The sequence below is a fragment of the Ranitomeya variabilis genome, chromosome 4 (assembly GCF_051348905.1).
Source record: "Ranitomeya variabilis isolate aRanVar5 chromosome 4, aRanVar5.hap1, whole genome shotgun sequence".
In the NCBI taxonomy this organism is placed as follows: domain Eukaryota; kingdom Metazoa; phylum Chordata; class Amphibia; order Anura; family Dendrobatidae; genus Ranitomeya; species Ranitomeya variabilis.
In genome coordinates this window covers 15,324,127-15,337,528 of record NC_135235.1, presented here as the reverse complement: position 1 = coordinate 15,337,528, position 13,402 = coordinate 15,324,127, and positions in this window count along the sequence as shown.

The following is a 13,402-nucleotide window of genomic DNA, read 5'->3' as shown; positions in this document are numbered from 1 at the left end:
ATATTCTTGTACATAGGAGCAGTATTATAGTAGTTATATTGTTGTACATAGGAGCAGTATTATAGCAGTTATATTCTTGTACATAGAGGCAGTATTATAGTAGTTATATTCCTGTACATAGGAGCAGTATTATAGCAGTTATATTCTTGTATATAGGGGCAGTATTATAGTAGTTATATTCTTGTACATAGGGGCAGTATTATAGTAGTTATATTCTTGTACATAGGAGCAGCATTATAGTAGTTATATTCTTGTACATAGGGGCAGTATTATAGTGGTTATATTCTTGTACATAGGGGCAGTATTATAGTAGTTATATTCTTGTACATAGAAGCAGTATTATAGTAGTTATATTCTTGTACATAGGGGGCAGTATTATAGTAGTTATATTCTTGTACGTAGGAGCAGTATTATAGTAGTTATATTCTTGTACATAGGAGCAGTATTATAGTAGTTACATTCTTGTACATAGCGGCAGTATTATAGTAGTTATATTCTTGTACATAGGAGCAGTATTATAGTAGTTACATTCTTGTACATAGGGGCAGTATTATAGTAGTTATATTCTTGTACATAGGAGCAGTATTATAGTAATTACCGTATATTCTTATTTCTTTAACCCCTTACCAACATTTGCCGTACATACACTGCTCTGCGAGAGCTGCTTTCCAGCAAAGAGAAGTACATGTACGGTGCTGTGATTGCGCATGCTCAGCGGCGATCGGGTGTTGGTGTTGTAAGAGGATGAACCAGACCAGGGGTATCTCTTTAGCGCCAGTACTGGAACTGTCGGGACTGTCATCATTGTTGCACAGGGGAAAACTTTCCAGACCGTGCCGACATTTGCACTTATCAGTAGGGGGTGAGTCAGGTATAAAAAGGGTGGCACGTGGGAAAGAGCCGGCAGTTTCAGCGGGAAGACTGAGCAGCGGTGTGAGGTGCAGGCCCGGAGAGCGCAAAATCTCATGAGTAAAGGCCCACCTCTAGACACCCCAGTTGTCACGTCCCCTGTATCCGGACAACAGACTTTGACTTGCCCAACGTTCCCCGTGCCAGGAGGTGAATTATATATGGTCCCCGTTACTGCTTCGTGCGCGTGCCTTAGTTCAGCACCAGAGACTGAGTCAGATCGTAATAACCCTTTACCCGCTGACACCACGCTCCAGCGAAACCTTTTAGAGAACTGAGATTAGGACTGAGCCCAGTATCCAGGAACTGCGGGTGGGAGTACCCGACTTCTGCGACAAAGACGCTTTGCTTTCATCGAGGAACCAGACCTCCGTCTACTCATGATCATTCCGAGACATCACATGCCGCTGTTGTCGGTGGCAACATTGGAGACCGAGGAACTACAATCAAGAAGCCGACAGACTGATAAGTTTATTCTTCTATTCTTTTTGCGAACATTCTCCCTATACCTGTTTTCCCTGTTGCCCCTTTCCAGTGCCCTATCCTCTCATAACCATTCCTTCTCTGCGTGGAGTTATATTTGTTAATACATTTTGTTCACCCTTGATCTGCCTCTGATCCGTGATGACACCCCGACTCCTGCGTTATTTCACTGGCGCTGTGATCGTGCAAGCTCAGCAGCGATCGGGTGTGGGTGTCAACCCTGTGTGAGAGCTGACACCCTGCAGCAACGTCTACAATCGGTACTAGCACCAAACACGGGCAATTAACCCTTCTGATGCCGCTGTTAATAGTGACAGCGACATCGAGGAGCATCGCACAGGGAGTGAGCTCCCTGTGTGTTTCCATTTGCATAACGTGATGTGATCGTGTTATGCTTATGGTCTCCATGGTGACCCTCGGCCGCAAGATCACTGTGGGTCCTTCAGGGTCCTGCAGGGAAGATGGCTTCTGAGCGCCTGCTCTGCCTGTCAGACGCTGCTCCGATGCCCTGCAGTACAGAAGCATTGCAGAGTATCAGACAAGCGATCTGTCACTATACAGTGATATCTTGTCAAAAAAGTTAATTCAAAGTGTAAACATATTTAAAAAAAATCCCCAAATAAAGAATAAGAGAAAAGAAAAAGTATGATTCCAATAAATACATTTATGTAAAAAAATTAAAAAGTACACATATTTGGCATCCAGAACGACATTACCTATAAAACTGTACCACTAGTTAACCCCTTCAGTGAACACCATAAAAAATAAATAAAAAATTAGGCAAAAAACTATGCTTTATCATCATACCACCGAACAAAAGTTAAATAAAACACGATCAAAAAGACTAATGTAAATAAACATACCATTGAAAACGTCATTTTGTCCCACAAAAAAACAAACTGTCATACAGCTTCATCAGCAGAAAAAGAAAAAAGTTATAGCTCTCAAAATAAAGCAATGCAAAAATATTTTTTTCTATAAAATAGTTTTTATTGTATTGGCCCAAAGAATAAAGCTGCCTTATAAATTTTACCACACTCGGAACGGTATAAAGCAAAAAAAAAAGTAATTCCTGAATTGCTGATTTTTGTTTATTCTACCTCAAAAAACTCGGAATAGAAAGCGATCAAAAAATGTTATGTGCCCGAAAATGGTGCCAATAGAAATGTAAACTTCTCTTGGAATGGTGTAAAACAAAAATAAAACCAATTCTTTACTTGCGTTGATTTGTTCATTCTGCCTCCCAAAGATCATAGTAAGCCTTGGTGCGCATTTATCCTGTGCTCTACTATGCTGAGCGCTTACACCAGGGTTTCTGTGTAAATCTCTGAAATATATGATTCAGACAGAACCCCCAGCGAGAGATTCCCTATAATGAGGCAGATGGAGGCACTGTGGACAGCGTAGGATCTGTAATCCGGCAGTGTCTGTCTTTTTAGGCGTGCATAAAAGTGCCGGTGATCACAGTTTTGTGCACTTCTGAAAAGAAGAACAACTCTTAACAGAGACCAGACGGAATCCAGAATAACTCTGATGCCTCATTGTAGTGAATGGATCCCTTGGGGGTTTCATTTGAATCATGTTACTCAAAGATTTAGACAGAAAGCCCAATGTAAGTGGTCAGCGTAGAGTGCCAGATAAATGTGATACCAAACGTTAAGTAAAATGTTCCCAATAAAAGCTTCAACTCAATTCACAAAAAAAGCAAGTTCCCACTCAGGTCCATGAATCAATGGAAATATAGGGGGCCTTCCATGTTACTGGTAGTACAAAGGCTCTAGAAAAGCAAAATCGTCCTTGCCCCAAAAAGAAAAAAAAAATATGCGCTCCCAAATCCAAATGCCCCTTCCTACTGAGCCCCAGTGTCTCCAAACCACATTTAGAGCCAACATGTTTGACATTTCTGTAGTGATGAGAGCCCGCCTTTACAAGTGCTTGTTTACAGAAGCATGAGCTGGTCATAATTTACTGGGTACTATAACGTACTGGTCACTACAACGTACTGGTCACTACCATGGCAGTTTGCAATTTTCACTCTGTAACATCCACTACTGCTTGTTTCTGGAAAACACCCATGGAGTCAAACTAATCCAACACCTGTAGATAAATTCTCAAATGGGTATAATTTCCAATATGGGGTCACTTGCAGGGGAATTCTGCTTTTATAGCAATTAAGGGCTCTGTATATGGAGTCCGCAAACTATGCTAGGAAAATCTGCCCTCCAAGAGGCAAATAGCGCTCCTTACCTCCAAATTCTCTCCGTATGGCTAAGTAGTACTGTACAGCCATAGATATGGTATTGCCACGTTCAGTAGAAATTGTGGAACAAATTTAGTGCCATTTTTACCCATTTCCCAGAAAGAAAATGTAAAATTTGGGGCTAACACACAATCTTGGTGGTAAAAATGTAAATTATTTTTCCTTCACTGCCCAATGGTATAAAATTCTGTGACCTACCTGTAGTGTCAATATGATTACTGCACCCATAGATGAACTAATTGAGAGGTCTAGTTTGTAAAATGGGGTCACTTATGAGGGGTTTCTGCTGTGTTGGAACCTCAGGGGCTCTGCCAATGTGACATGGCACCCTCAAACTAGTGTTTATGACAAAATCTGCACTGTAAAATGGCACTCCTTTTCTGAGCTTTGCACTGTGCCTCAAAAGTAGTTTTTTACCCACACATGGGTAATTGGTGAAAATGTGATTTTATTATTTTTTTGTTTTCACGGCTCAACGTTATAAACGTCTGTCAAACACCTGGGGGTATTTGGGATTCAAAAACTCTAATGGCGCTCCTTCCCTTCCGAGCCCCGCCGTTCCCCCAAACAGTGCTTTTCCCCCACATATGGGGTATCTGCATGGTCAGAAGAAATTGCACAACAAATTGTATGGTGCAATTTCTCCTGTTAACCTTATAAAAATGCAAAATTTGGAGCTAAAATACATTTTTGTGGGAAAAATGTGATTTTTTTATTTTAATGGCTCAATATTATAAACTTATGTGAAGCACCTGGGGGTTCAACGTGGTCAATACTCATCTAAATAAGTTCCCTGAGGGGTCTAGTTTCCAAAATGATGTGACTTGTGTGTGTGTGTGTGGGGGGGGGGGTTCCACTGTTTAGGCACATCAGGGACTCTCCAAATGTGGCAAGGCATTTGCTAATTATTCCAGCAAATTTTACATTCAAAAAGTCAAATGCCGCTCTTTCCCTTCCGAGCCCTGCCGTGCACCCAAACAGTGGTTTTTCCCCACATATGGGTTATTGGCATGCTCAGGAGAAAATCCACAACAAATTGTATGGTCCATTTTTTTCCTGTTATCATTGTGAAAGTAAAAAACAAAAGGGGTTAAATGAAAATTTTTGTGAACAATAGTAAAATGCTCCTTTTTTTCCTTACACATTTCATTAATTCCCGTGAAGAACCTGAAGGGTTAATAAACTTTTTGAATGTGGTTTTGAGCACCTTGAGGGGTGCGGTTTTTAGAATGGTGTCACTTTTGGGTATTTTCTGTTATATTCACCCCCCAAACTCTCTTCAAATGTGAGGTGTTCCCTAAAAAAATGGTTTTGTGAATTTTGTTGGAAAAAAAGAAATCGCTGGTCAACTTTTAACCCTTATAACTTCCTAACAAAAAAAAAATTATGTTTCAAAAATTGCTGATGTAAAGTAGACATGTGGGTAATGTTATTTAATAACTATTACATGTGACACGACTATCTGATTTTAGGGCATAAAAATAAAAATTTCTGATTTTTTTCACAAATAAATGTAGGTCATATGAAAGAAATTTTACCACTTTCATGAATTAAAATATGTAATGAAAAAACATTCTGAGAATCAGTGGGATCTGCTGACGTGTTCCAGAGTTATGATCTCGTAAAGTGACAGAGGTCAAAATTGAAAAAATTGGACTGGTCAGGAAGGTGAACACAGGCTTCGGGATCAAGGGGTTAAAATGAGACATTATTCACCACTGGGGCAATACTGAGAACATTTGGAATTTACTCTTCTGAAATCTTTTCTTTAGACGTAGGCCTGGTGGGAATGAAATTCACACTAAGGTAAAAGAAAATGTCTTTGATTTATTTAGAACACTAATAATAGTAATGTGTTTTCGGTGGAGCCGCTCCTTACTTCTGCCTAGAGAGAACTTTACTAAAGCTCTAAGCTACTTACAGATCTTAGAAGCAGTGGTGGGTTTGCTCTTGATGTCACTGAAATTAATGCGCCCCTTTATGACACCTGTCTGGCACTAGGATCAATTCTGCGTCAAATAACTTTCTGTCTTCAGTTTGACCCTCTAAGTACAGAGATGAATCCATCACGCTCACAATCTGCAGGCCATCATATTTCTCTAAGCAGAATGCCCATCTTCTTTAGGCAGGGATTAAAAATGACAAAAATGCCTCTTCAGGCCAGAAGTGAAGAATGTAATGTATTAAATGCGGACAAGAAGCAAGTGAGAAGCCATGAAAAATTCACCTCCAATTCATCAAGCGCAAATAACCGGTGTCGTCTCATAAAGTGTTCGGAGCAGAGCGGCTTGGTGCACATTTCACATCAACATGACTGGCGGCAAGAACGGCTGATGGGCTTCTGAGATTACATAGGTTCATCATGCAGAATGTGGCCTCAGCTGAGATCCCGCAGGGACTCGGAGTTCGCTTATGAAATTGAGAAAAAAAATGACTCATAATAGGACAAAGGCATTTATAGTGGAACGGAGGTCTTCTGTTTATATAAGAAGAAAGTCCGACCTGACCGCTCCATACTCACCACTAACCTGATATATCCGCTCACATAATTGTAAGGAGGTTGCTTTCCCTGCTCCTTACCTGGAACCACTTAGTCAGACAGCTGGGTTGTTGGGGGGACCATGTGACTGCTGGGGGCAGAGAGGGGTGTGGTCAGAAAAGAGCGGGAGAGCAGAGCACGCGGGACAGAGGGGACAGCGCGCCAGAGAGAGAGAGCAGGCTGCAGCACCGCGCTCCCTGAAAGAGAGTGCTCCCCGTGAGGGCACTGAGGCTGAGATACCAGCCATAGTGGAGGCTGGATGTGAGAGTGTGGACTTAGAAGCCTCCGTAATCAGAGAAGACGTATCCCCTAACAGTGACCCCGGTGACCGCACTGAAAAGCCAAGACCCCTGGGTGTGACAATGTAAACTGCTCAGTGTGTGTGTGTGTAGCATTGCTGCTGCAGAGAGACTGCCAGCCTAATATACAGAGACTCGTGCAGCAGAGTGGCTGTGTTATTTCCTGCTTCCAGCTTCACTGGGAGAAAAGACTGCACAGACTTAACCCCAGAGTCTCCAGTTCCCAGGAGACAGAGGAGAGACTTCAAGATCTTCAGGCGCTGCTGGTGACTGTACCCACGTTGGAATATGGACCCTTCAGTCAGGACCGCCCTGGACTGATAAGTTACAAGAACATTCATTAACCGTTTTGATTCTGCTTAACTGCAGTGTTTACTGTTTGCTTTATCTCTATTAACCCCCTGTTTACTCCCTGTGAGGAGAATCTTACTCCTGTTAATTAATTACCTCAGCAGTTGGTCTGTCTGTTCCATGGTGAGATACTCAACCCTGCACCCTATTACATAATCTCCAATATACAACGGGTGAAATAAGTATTGAACGAGTCACCAATTTTCTAAGGAAATCTATTTCTAAAGGTGCTATTGACATGAAATTCTCACCAGATGTCTGTAACAAACCATCCAATGCACTCAGGCACAGAAATTACCATAGATGTCCATAAATTAAGATATGTGTAAGAGTGCAAAATGACACAGGGAAAAAGAATTGAACACATGAAGAGTTGCAAAAAGCCATGAAAATTCCTGACACCAGCTGAAATCTATCAGTAATTAGAAAGCCAACCTGCCACTTAGTCACAAATAATATCTGCTGGTTCAACTGAAAGGTATCTGAGTTGCAAAGGTAACTGAGTAGCGTCCCTCACCCTCAGAACCTCCAAACACAGTAAAACAGCCCTGGCTCACATCGCAAACCCGATTTCTCCAGCGATGCTCTAGGAGTGCTGAACGCTTATGGAGGAAAACTCGCACACCAGAAGACTTCATACACTTCACATTTATGTTAAGAACCTATAACTCTGCCCTTCACATCGCCAAACAGACCTACTTCACCACCCTGATCTCCTCACTATCCATCAACCCCAAGAAACTTTTTGACACCTTTCACTCCCTCCTCAGGCCAAAAGCACAAGCCCCTATCACAGACATTTGTGCTGATGACCTGGCCTCCAACTTTATAGAGAAAATAGATAACATCCATCAGGAAATCCGCTCCCAGCCACTAAGTGCAGTGTCTCCCACCCATCCCTGCATCTCCCCTGGCTCACTCTCCACATTCGATCCCATCACAGAAGAAGAAGTCTCCAGGCTCCTCTCTTCTCGTCCGACTACATGCACTACTGACCCCATTTCCTCTCATTTCCTCCAGTCTCTCTCTCCAGTCATCACAACTCACCTAACTACAATCTTTAATCTCTCCCTCTCCTCAAAGAGGAAGAGGACTAGAACTCTCGTGCCACCTATAGGAAGTAGCAATCCTAACAGTCAATGTCGACCCTTTAACGAGCCTTGTCACATGACTTAGGATAATAGCCAAACCAGAATCTTTTAGGATTGCTACTTCCTATAGGTGGCACTATAGTTCTAGTCCTCTTCCTCTCTGAAGAGACAATTTGCATATTTCCCAGAGGAGCATTGCGGCTTTAAGTCTCCTCACCTCGACATGCTTATCATGTCACTCTCTGCAAGGAGAAACGATACTTCTTGGATCCCTCTCCTCAGGCATTTTCCCCTCCTCCTTCAATCGCTCTATAATTACTCCATTACTAAAAAACAAACGTCCTCGACCCATCCTGCACAAATAACTACAGATCAGTCTCCTCCAATCTCCCCTTCATCTCTAAACTCTTGGAGCGCCTGGTCTACTCCCGCCTTACCCGTTACCTCTCTACTCATTCCCTCCTAGAACCTTCACAGTCTGGTTTCCGCCCCCTACATTCGACAGAAACTGCACTCATCAAAGTGACCAATGACCTTCTGACAGCAAAATATAAGGGTGACCACTCCCTGCTCATTCTTCTAGACTTTTCTGCAGCTTTCAACACTGTTGACCACCTCATCTACTCTCTAGGCTCCAATCAGTGGGACACTGCCCTCTCCTGGTTCTCCTCCTATCTCTCTGATGTCTCCTTCAGTGTTCTGTTCTCCGGCTCCCCTTCATCTCCTCTTCCTCTCACTGTCGGGGTACCTCAGAACCCAGTCCTTTTCCCCCTTCTCTTCTCCCTCTACACGGCCCCAATTGGACAGACCATCAGCAGATTTGGCTTTCAGTACCATCTTTACGCTGATGACACAGAACTATACACATCATCCCTTAACCTTTCAGCTGCTGTACTACAGAACGCCAGTGACTGTCTGTCCCCAGTCTCCAACATCATGTCTGCTCTCTATCTGAAACTCAACCTCTCCAAAACTGAACTTCTTCTGCTCCCACCGTCTACTTACCTCCCTAAACCTGACGTTTCCATCTCTGTCGGGGGCACCATAATAACACCCCGGCAGCAGGCACGCTGTCTGGGTGTTATGTTTGACTCTGATCTCTCCTTCACATCCCATATACAATCTCTTGCCCACTCGTGCTGCTTACACCTAAAGAACATCTCTAGAATCCGCCCTTTTCTCACCATGGAAACAACAAAAACCCTCACTGTTGCCCTAATCCACTCCCGCCTGGACTACTGTAACACTCTATTAATTGGCCTCCCTGTTACTCGACTTTCCCCTCTCCAGTCTATCCTTTATGCGGCAGCCAGGGTCGTCCATCTGGCTGATCGTTACTTGGATGCATACGCTCTTCGCCAGTCATTACTGTTGTGAATTCCATTTCTTGGACTCCCTCCTGTGGTCATGAATGGTACTTTGGTTAGTTCTGCTCTTGGACTCCCTCTGGTGGCTTTGAGCGGAACTGCTGGTCTCTGAGGTTGCTTTCTCAGCTGCCCTCATTTATTGTTATGCTTTCTTCCCTATTTAACTCTACTCAGATCGTTACTTCATGCCAGCTGTCAATGTTTCAGTATTGGTTCAGATCTCTCTTGGACTTCTCTGAGGACCTGTCTACTCCAGCAGAAGCAAAGTCCCTGCTAGTTCATTTGTTGTTACTGCTGCCTGAATATATTTCTTAGTACTGCTAAATTCTAGTCCAGCTTGCTATCATGATATTTCCTTGCTAGCTGGAAGCTCTTGGGGTGCAGTGTTGTACCTCCACACCGTGAGTCGGTGTGGGGGTCTTTTTGCATACTCTGCGTGTTTTTTTGTAGTTTTTTGTGCTGACCGCATAGTTTCCTTTTCTTTCCTCTGACTATTTAGTTAAGTCTGGCCTCCTTTGCTAAAACCTGTTTCATTCCTGTGTTTGTGACTTTCCTCTTAACTCACAGTCAATATATGTGGGGGGCTGCCTTTATCTTTGGGGAATTTCTCTGAGGCAAGGTTAGGCTTCTATTTCTATCTTTAGGGGTAGTTAGCTCTTAGGCTGTGAAGAGGCGTCTAGCGAGAGTTAGGTACGCTCCACGGCTATTTCTAGTGTGTGTGATAGGAGTAGGGTTTGCGGTCAGCAGAGTTCCCACTTTCCCAGAGCTTGTTCCGATTACTAGTTTACTCATCAGGTCATTACGGGTGCTCCTAACCACCAGGTCCATAACAGTACAGCTGGCCCACAAAGTGTTAATGCATCTCAAAAGAGGGATAAGAGAAGTTCTGAACCCATTTTTTTTTCTTTACAGTGTGTTTTGTCTCTCTTTTCCCCTTAATCTTTGGGTGGTTCAGGACTCAGGTGTAGATATGGATATTCAAGGTCTGTCCTCTTGTGTGGATCAACTCGCTGCAAAGGTCCAAAGCATTCAAGATTATGTAGTTCAGAATCCGATGTTAGAGCCTAGAATTCCAATTCCTGATTTGTTTTCTGGGGATAGATCTAAGTTTCTGAATTTCAAAAATAATTGTAGACTGTTTCTTGCTTTGAAACCCCGCTCCTCTGGTGACCCCATTCAGCAAGTAAAAATTTTTATTTCTTTGTTACGTGGCGACCCTCAAGACTGGGCATTCTCCCTTGCGCCAGGAGATCCTGCATTGCTAAATGTAGATGCGTTTTTTCTGGCGCTTGGATTGCTTTATGACGAACCGAATTCAGTGGATCAGGCAGAGAAAACCTTGCTGGCTTTGTGTCAGGGTCAGGATGAAGCGGAGGTATATTGTCAGAAGTTTAGAAAGTGGTCTGTGCTTACTCAATGGAATGAGTGTGCCCTGGCAGCAATTTTTAGAAAGGGTCTCTCTGAGGCTTCCCCACGCCTGCTGGTCTGAATGAATCAATGTCCTTGGCCATTCAAATTGATCGGCGTTTGCGCAAGCGCAAAGTTGTGCACCATTTGGCGGTGTCCTCTGAGCAGAGGCCTGAGCTTATGCAATGTGATAGAACTTTGACCAGAACTGAACGGTAAGAACACAGACGTCAGAATCGGCTGTGTTTTTACTGTGGTGACCCTACTCATGCTATCTCTGATTGTTCTAAGCGCATTAAGCGGTTCGCTAGGTCTGTGACCATTGCTACTGTACAGCCTAAATTTCTTTTGTCTGTTACTTTGATTTGCTCTCTGTCGTCCTACTCGGTTATGGCATTTGTGGATTAGGGCGCTGCTCTGAATTTGATGGACTTAGAGTTTGCCAGGCGCTGTGGTTTTTTCTTGGAGCCCTTGCAGTATCCTATTCCATTAAGGGGAATTGATGCTACGCCTTTGGCCAAGAATAAGCCTCAGTACTGGACTCAATTGACCATGTGCATGGCTCCTGCACATCAGGAAGATATTCGCTTTTTGGTGTTGCATAATTTGCATGATGTGGTCGTGTTGGGTTTGCCATGGCTACAGGTTCATAATCCAGTATTGGATTGGAAATCAATGTCTGTGTCTAGTTGGGGTTGTCAAGGGGTACATGGCGATGTTCCGATGATGTCAATTTCTTCATCCATTCCTTCTGATGTCCCTGAGTTTCTGTCGGATTACCGGGATGTATTTGATGAGCCCAAATCCAGTTTCCTACCACCTCATAGAGATTGTGATTGTGCTATAAATTTGATCCCTGGTAGTAAGTTTCCTAAGGGCCGACTTTTCAATTTATCCGTGCCAGAACACACCGCTATGCGGAGTTATATAAAGGAGTCCTTGGAGAAAGGGCATATTCGCCCGTCTTCATCACCGTTGGGAGCAGGGTTCTTTTTTGTGGCCAAGAAGGATGGTTCTCTGAGACCCTGTATAGACTACCGCCTTCTCAATAAAATCACGGTCAAATTTCAGTACCCTTTGCCTCTGCTGTCTGATTTGTTTGCTCGGATTAAGGGGGCTAGTTGGTTCACCAAGATAGATCTTCGAGGGGCATATAACCTTGTGCGTATTAAACAGGGCGATGAATGGAAAACAGCATTTAATACGCCCGAGGGCCATTTTGAGTACCTGGTGATGCCATTCGGGCTTTCTAATGCTCCATCTGTGTTTCAGTCCTTTATGCATGACATCTTCCGAAAGTATCTGGATAGATTCATGATTGTATATTTGGATGATATTTTGGTCTTTTCAGATGATTGGGAGTCTCATGTAAAGCAGGTCAGAATGGTATTCCAGGTCCTTCGTGCTAATTCCTTGTTTGTGAAGGGGTCTAAATGTCTCTTCGGAGTTCAGAAGGTTTCCTTTTTGGGCTTCATTTTTTCCCCTTCTACTATCGAGATGGATCCTGTTAAAGTTCAGGCCATTTATGATTGGACTCAACCTACATCTGTGGAGAGTCTTCAGAAATTCCTGGGCTTTGCTAATTTTTACCGTCGCTTCATCGCTAATTTTTCTAGTGTGGTTAAACCTTTGACTGATTTGACAAAGAAAGGTGCTGATGTGGTGAATTGGTCCTCTGCGGCCGTGGAGGCTTTTCAGGAGCTGAAACGTCATTTTTCTTCGGCCCCTGTGTTGCGTCAGCCAGATGTTTCGCTCCCTTTTCAGGTTGAGGTTGATGCTTCTGAGATTGGAGCAGGGGCTGTTTTGTCTCAAAGAAGTTCTGATGGCTCTGTGATGAAGCCATGTGCCTTCTTTTCTAGAAAATTTTCGCCTGCTGAGCGTAATTATGATGTTGGCAATTGGGAGCTGCTGGATATGAAGTGGGCATTCGAGGAGTGGCGACATTGGCTTGAGGGAGCCAAGCACCGTGTGGTGGTCTTGACGGATCACAAGAATTTGACTTATCTCGAGTCTGCCAAGCGGTTGAATCCTAGACAGGCTTGATGGTCACTGTTTTTCTCCCGTTTCGATTTTGTGGTTTCATACCTTCCGGGTTCTAAGAATGTGAAGGCTGATGCCCTTTCTAGGAGTTTTGTGCCTGATTCTCCGGGAGTCCCTGAGCCGGCGGGTATTCTCAAAGAGGGGGTAATTCTGTCTGCCATCTCCCCTGATTTGTGGCGGGTGCTGCAGGAGTTTCAGGCTGATAGACCTGACCGTTATCCAGCGGAGAAACTGTTTGTCCCTGATAGATGGACTAGCAGAGTTATTTCTGAGGTTCATTGCTCTGTGTTGGCTGGTCATCCTGGGATTTTTGGTACCAGGGATTTGATGGCTAGGTCCTTTTGGTGGCCTTCCTTGTCACGGGATGTGCGTTCTTTTGTGCAGTCTTGTGGGACTTGTGCTCGGGCCAAGCCCTGCTGTTCTCGTGCCAGTGGGTTGCTTTTGCCCTTGCCGGTCCCGAAAAGGCCTTGGACGCATGTTTCCATGGATTTTATTTCAGATCTTCCTGTCTCTCAAAGGATGTCTGTCATCTGGGTGGTTTGTGATCGCTTTTCTAAGATGGTCCATTTGGTACCCTTGCCTAAATTACCTTCCTCCTCTGATTTGGTGCCATTATTCTTTCAGCATGTGGTTCGTTTGCATGGCATTCCGGAGAA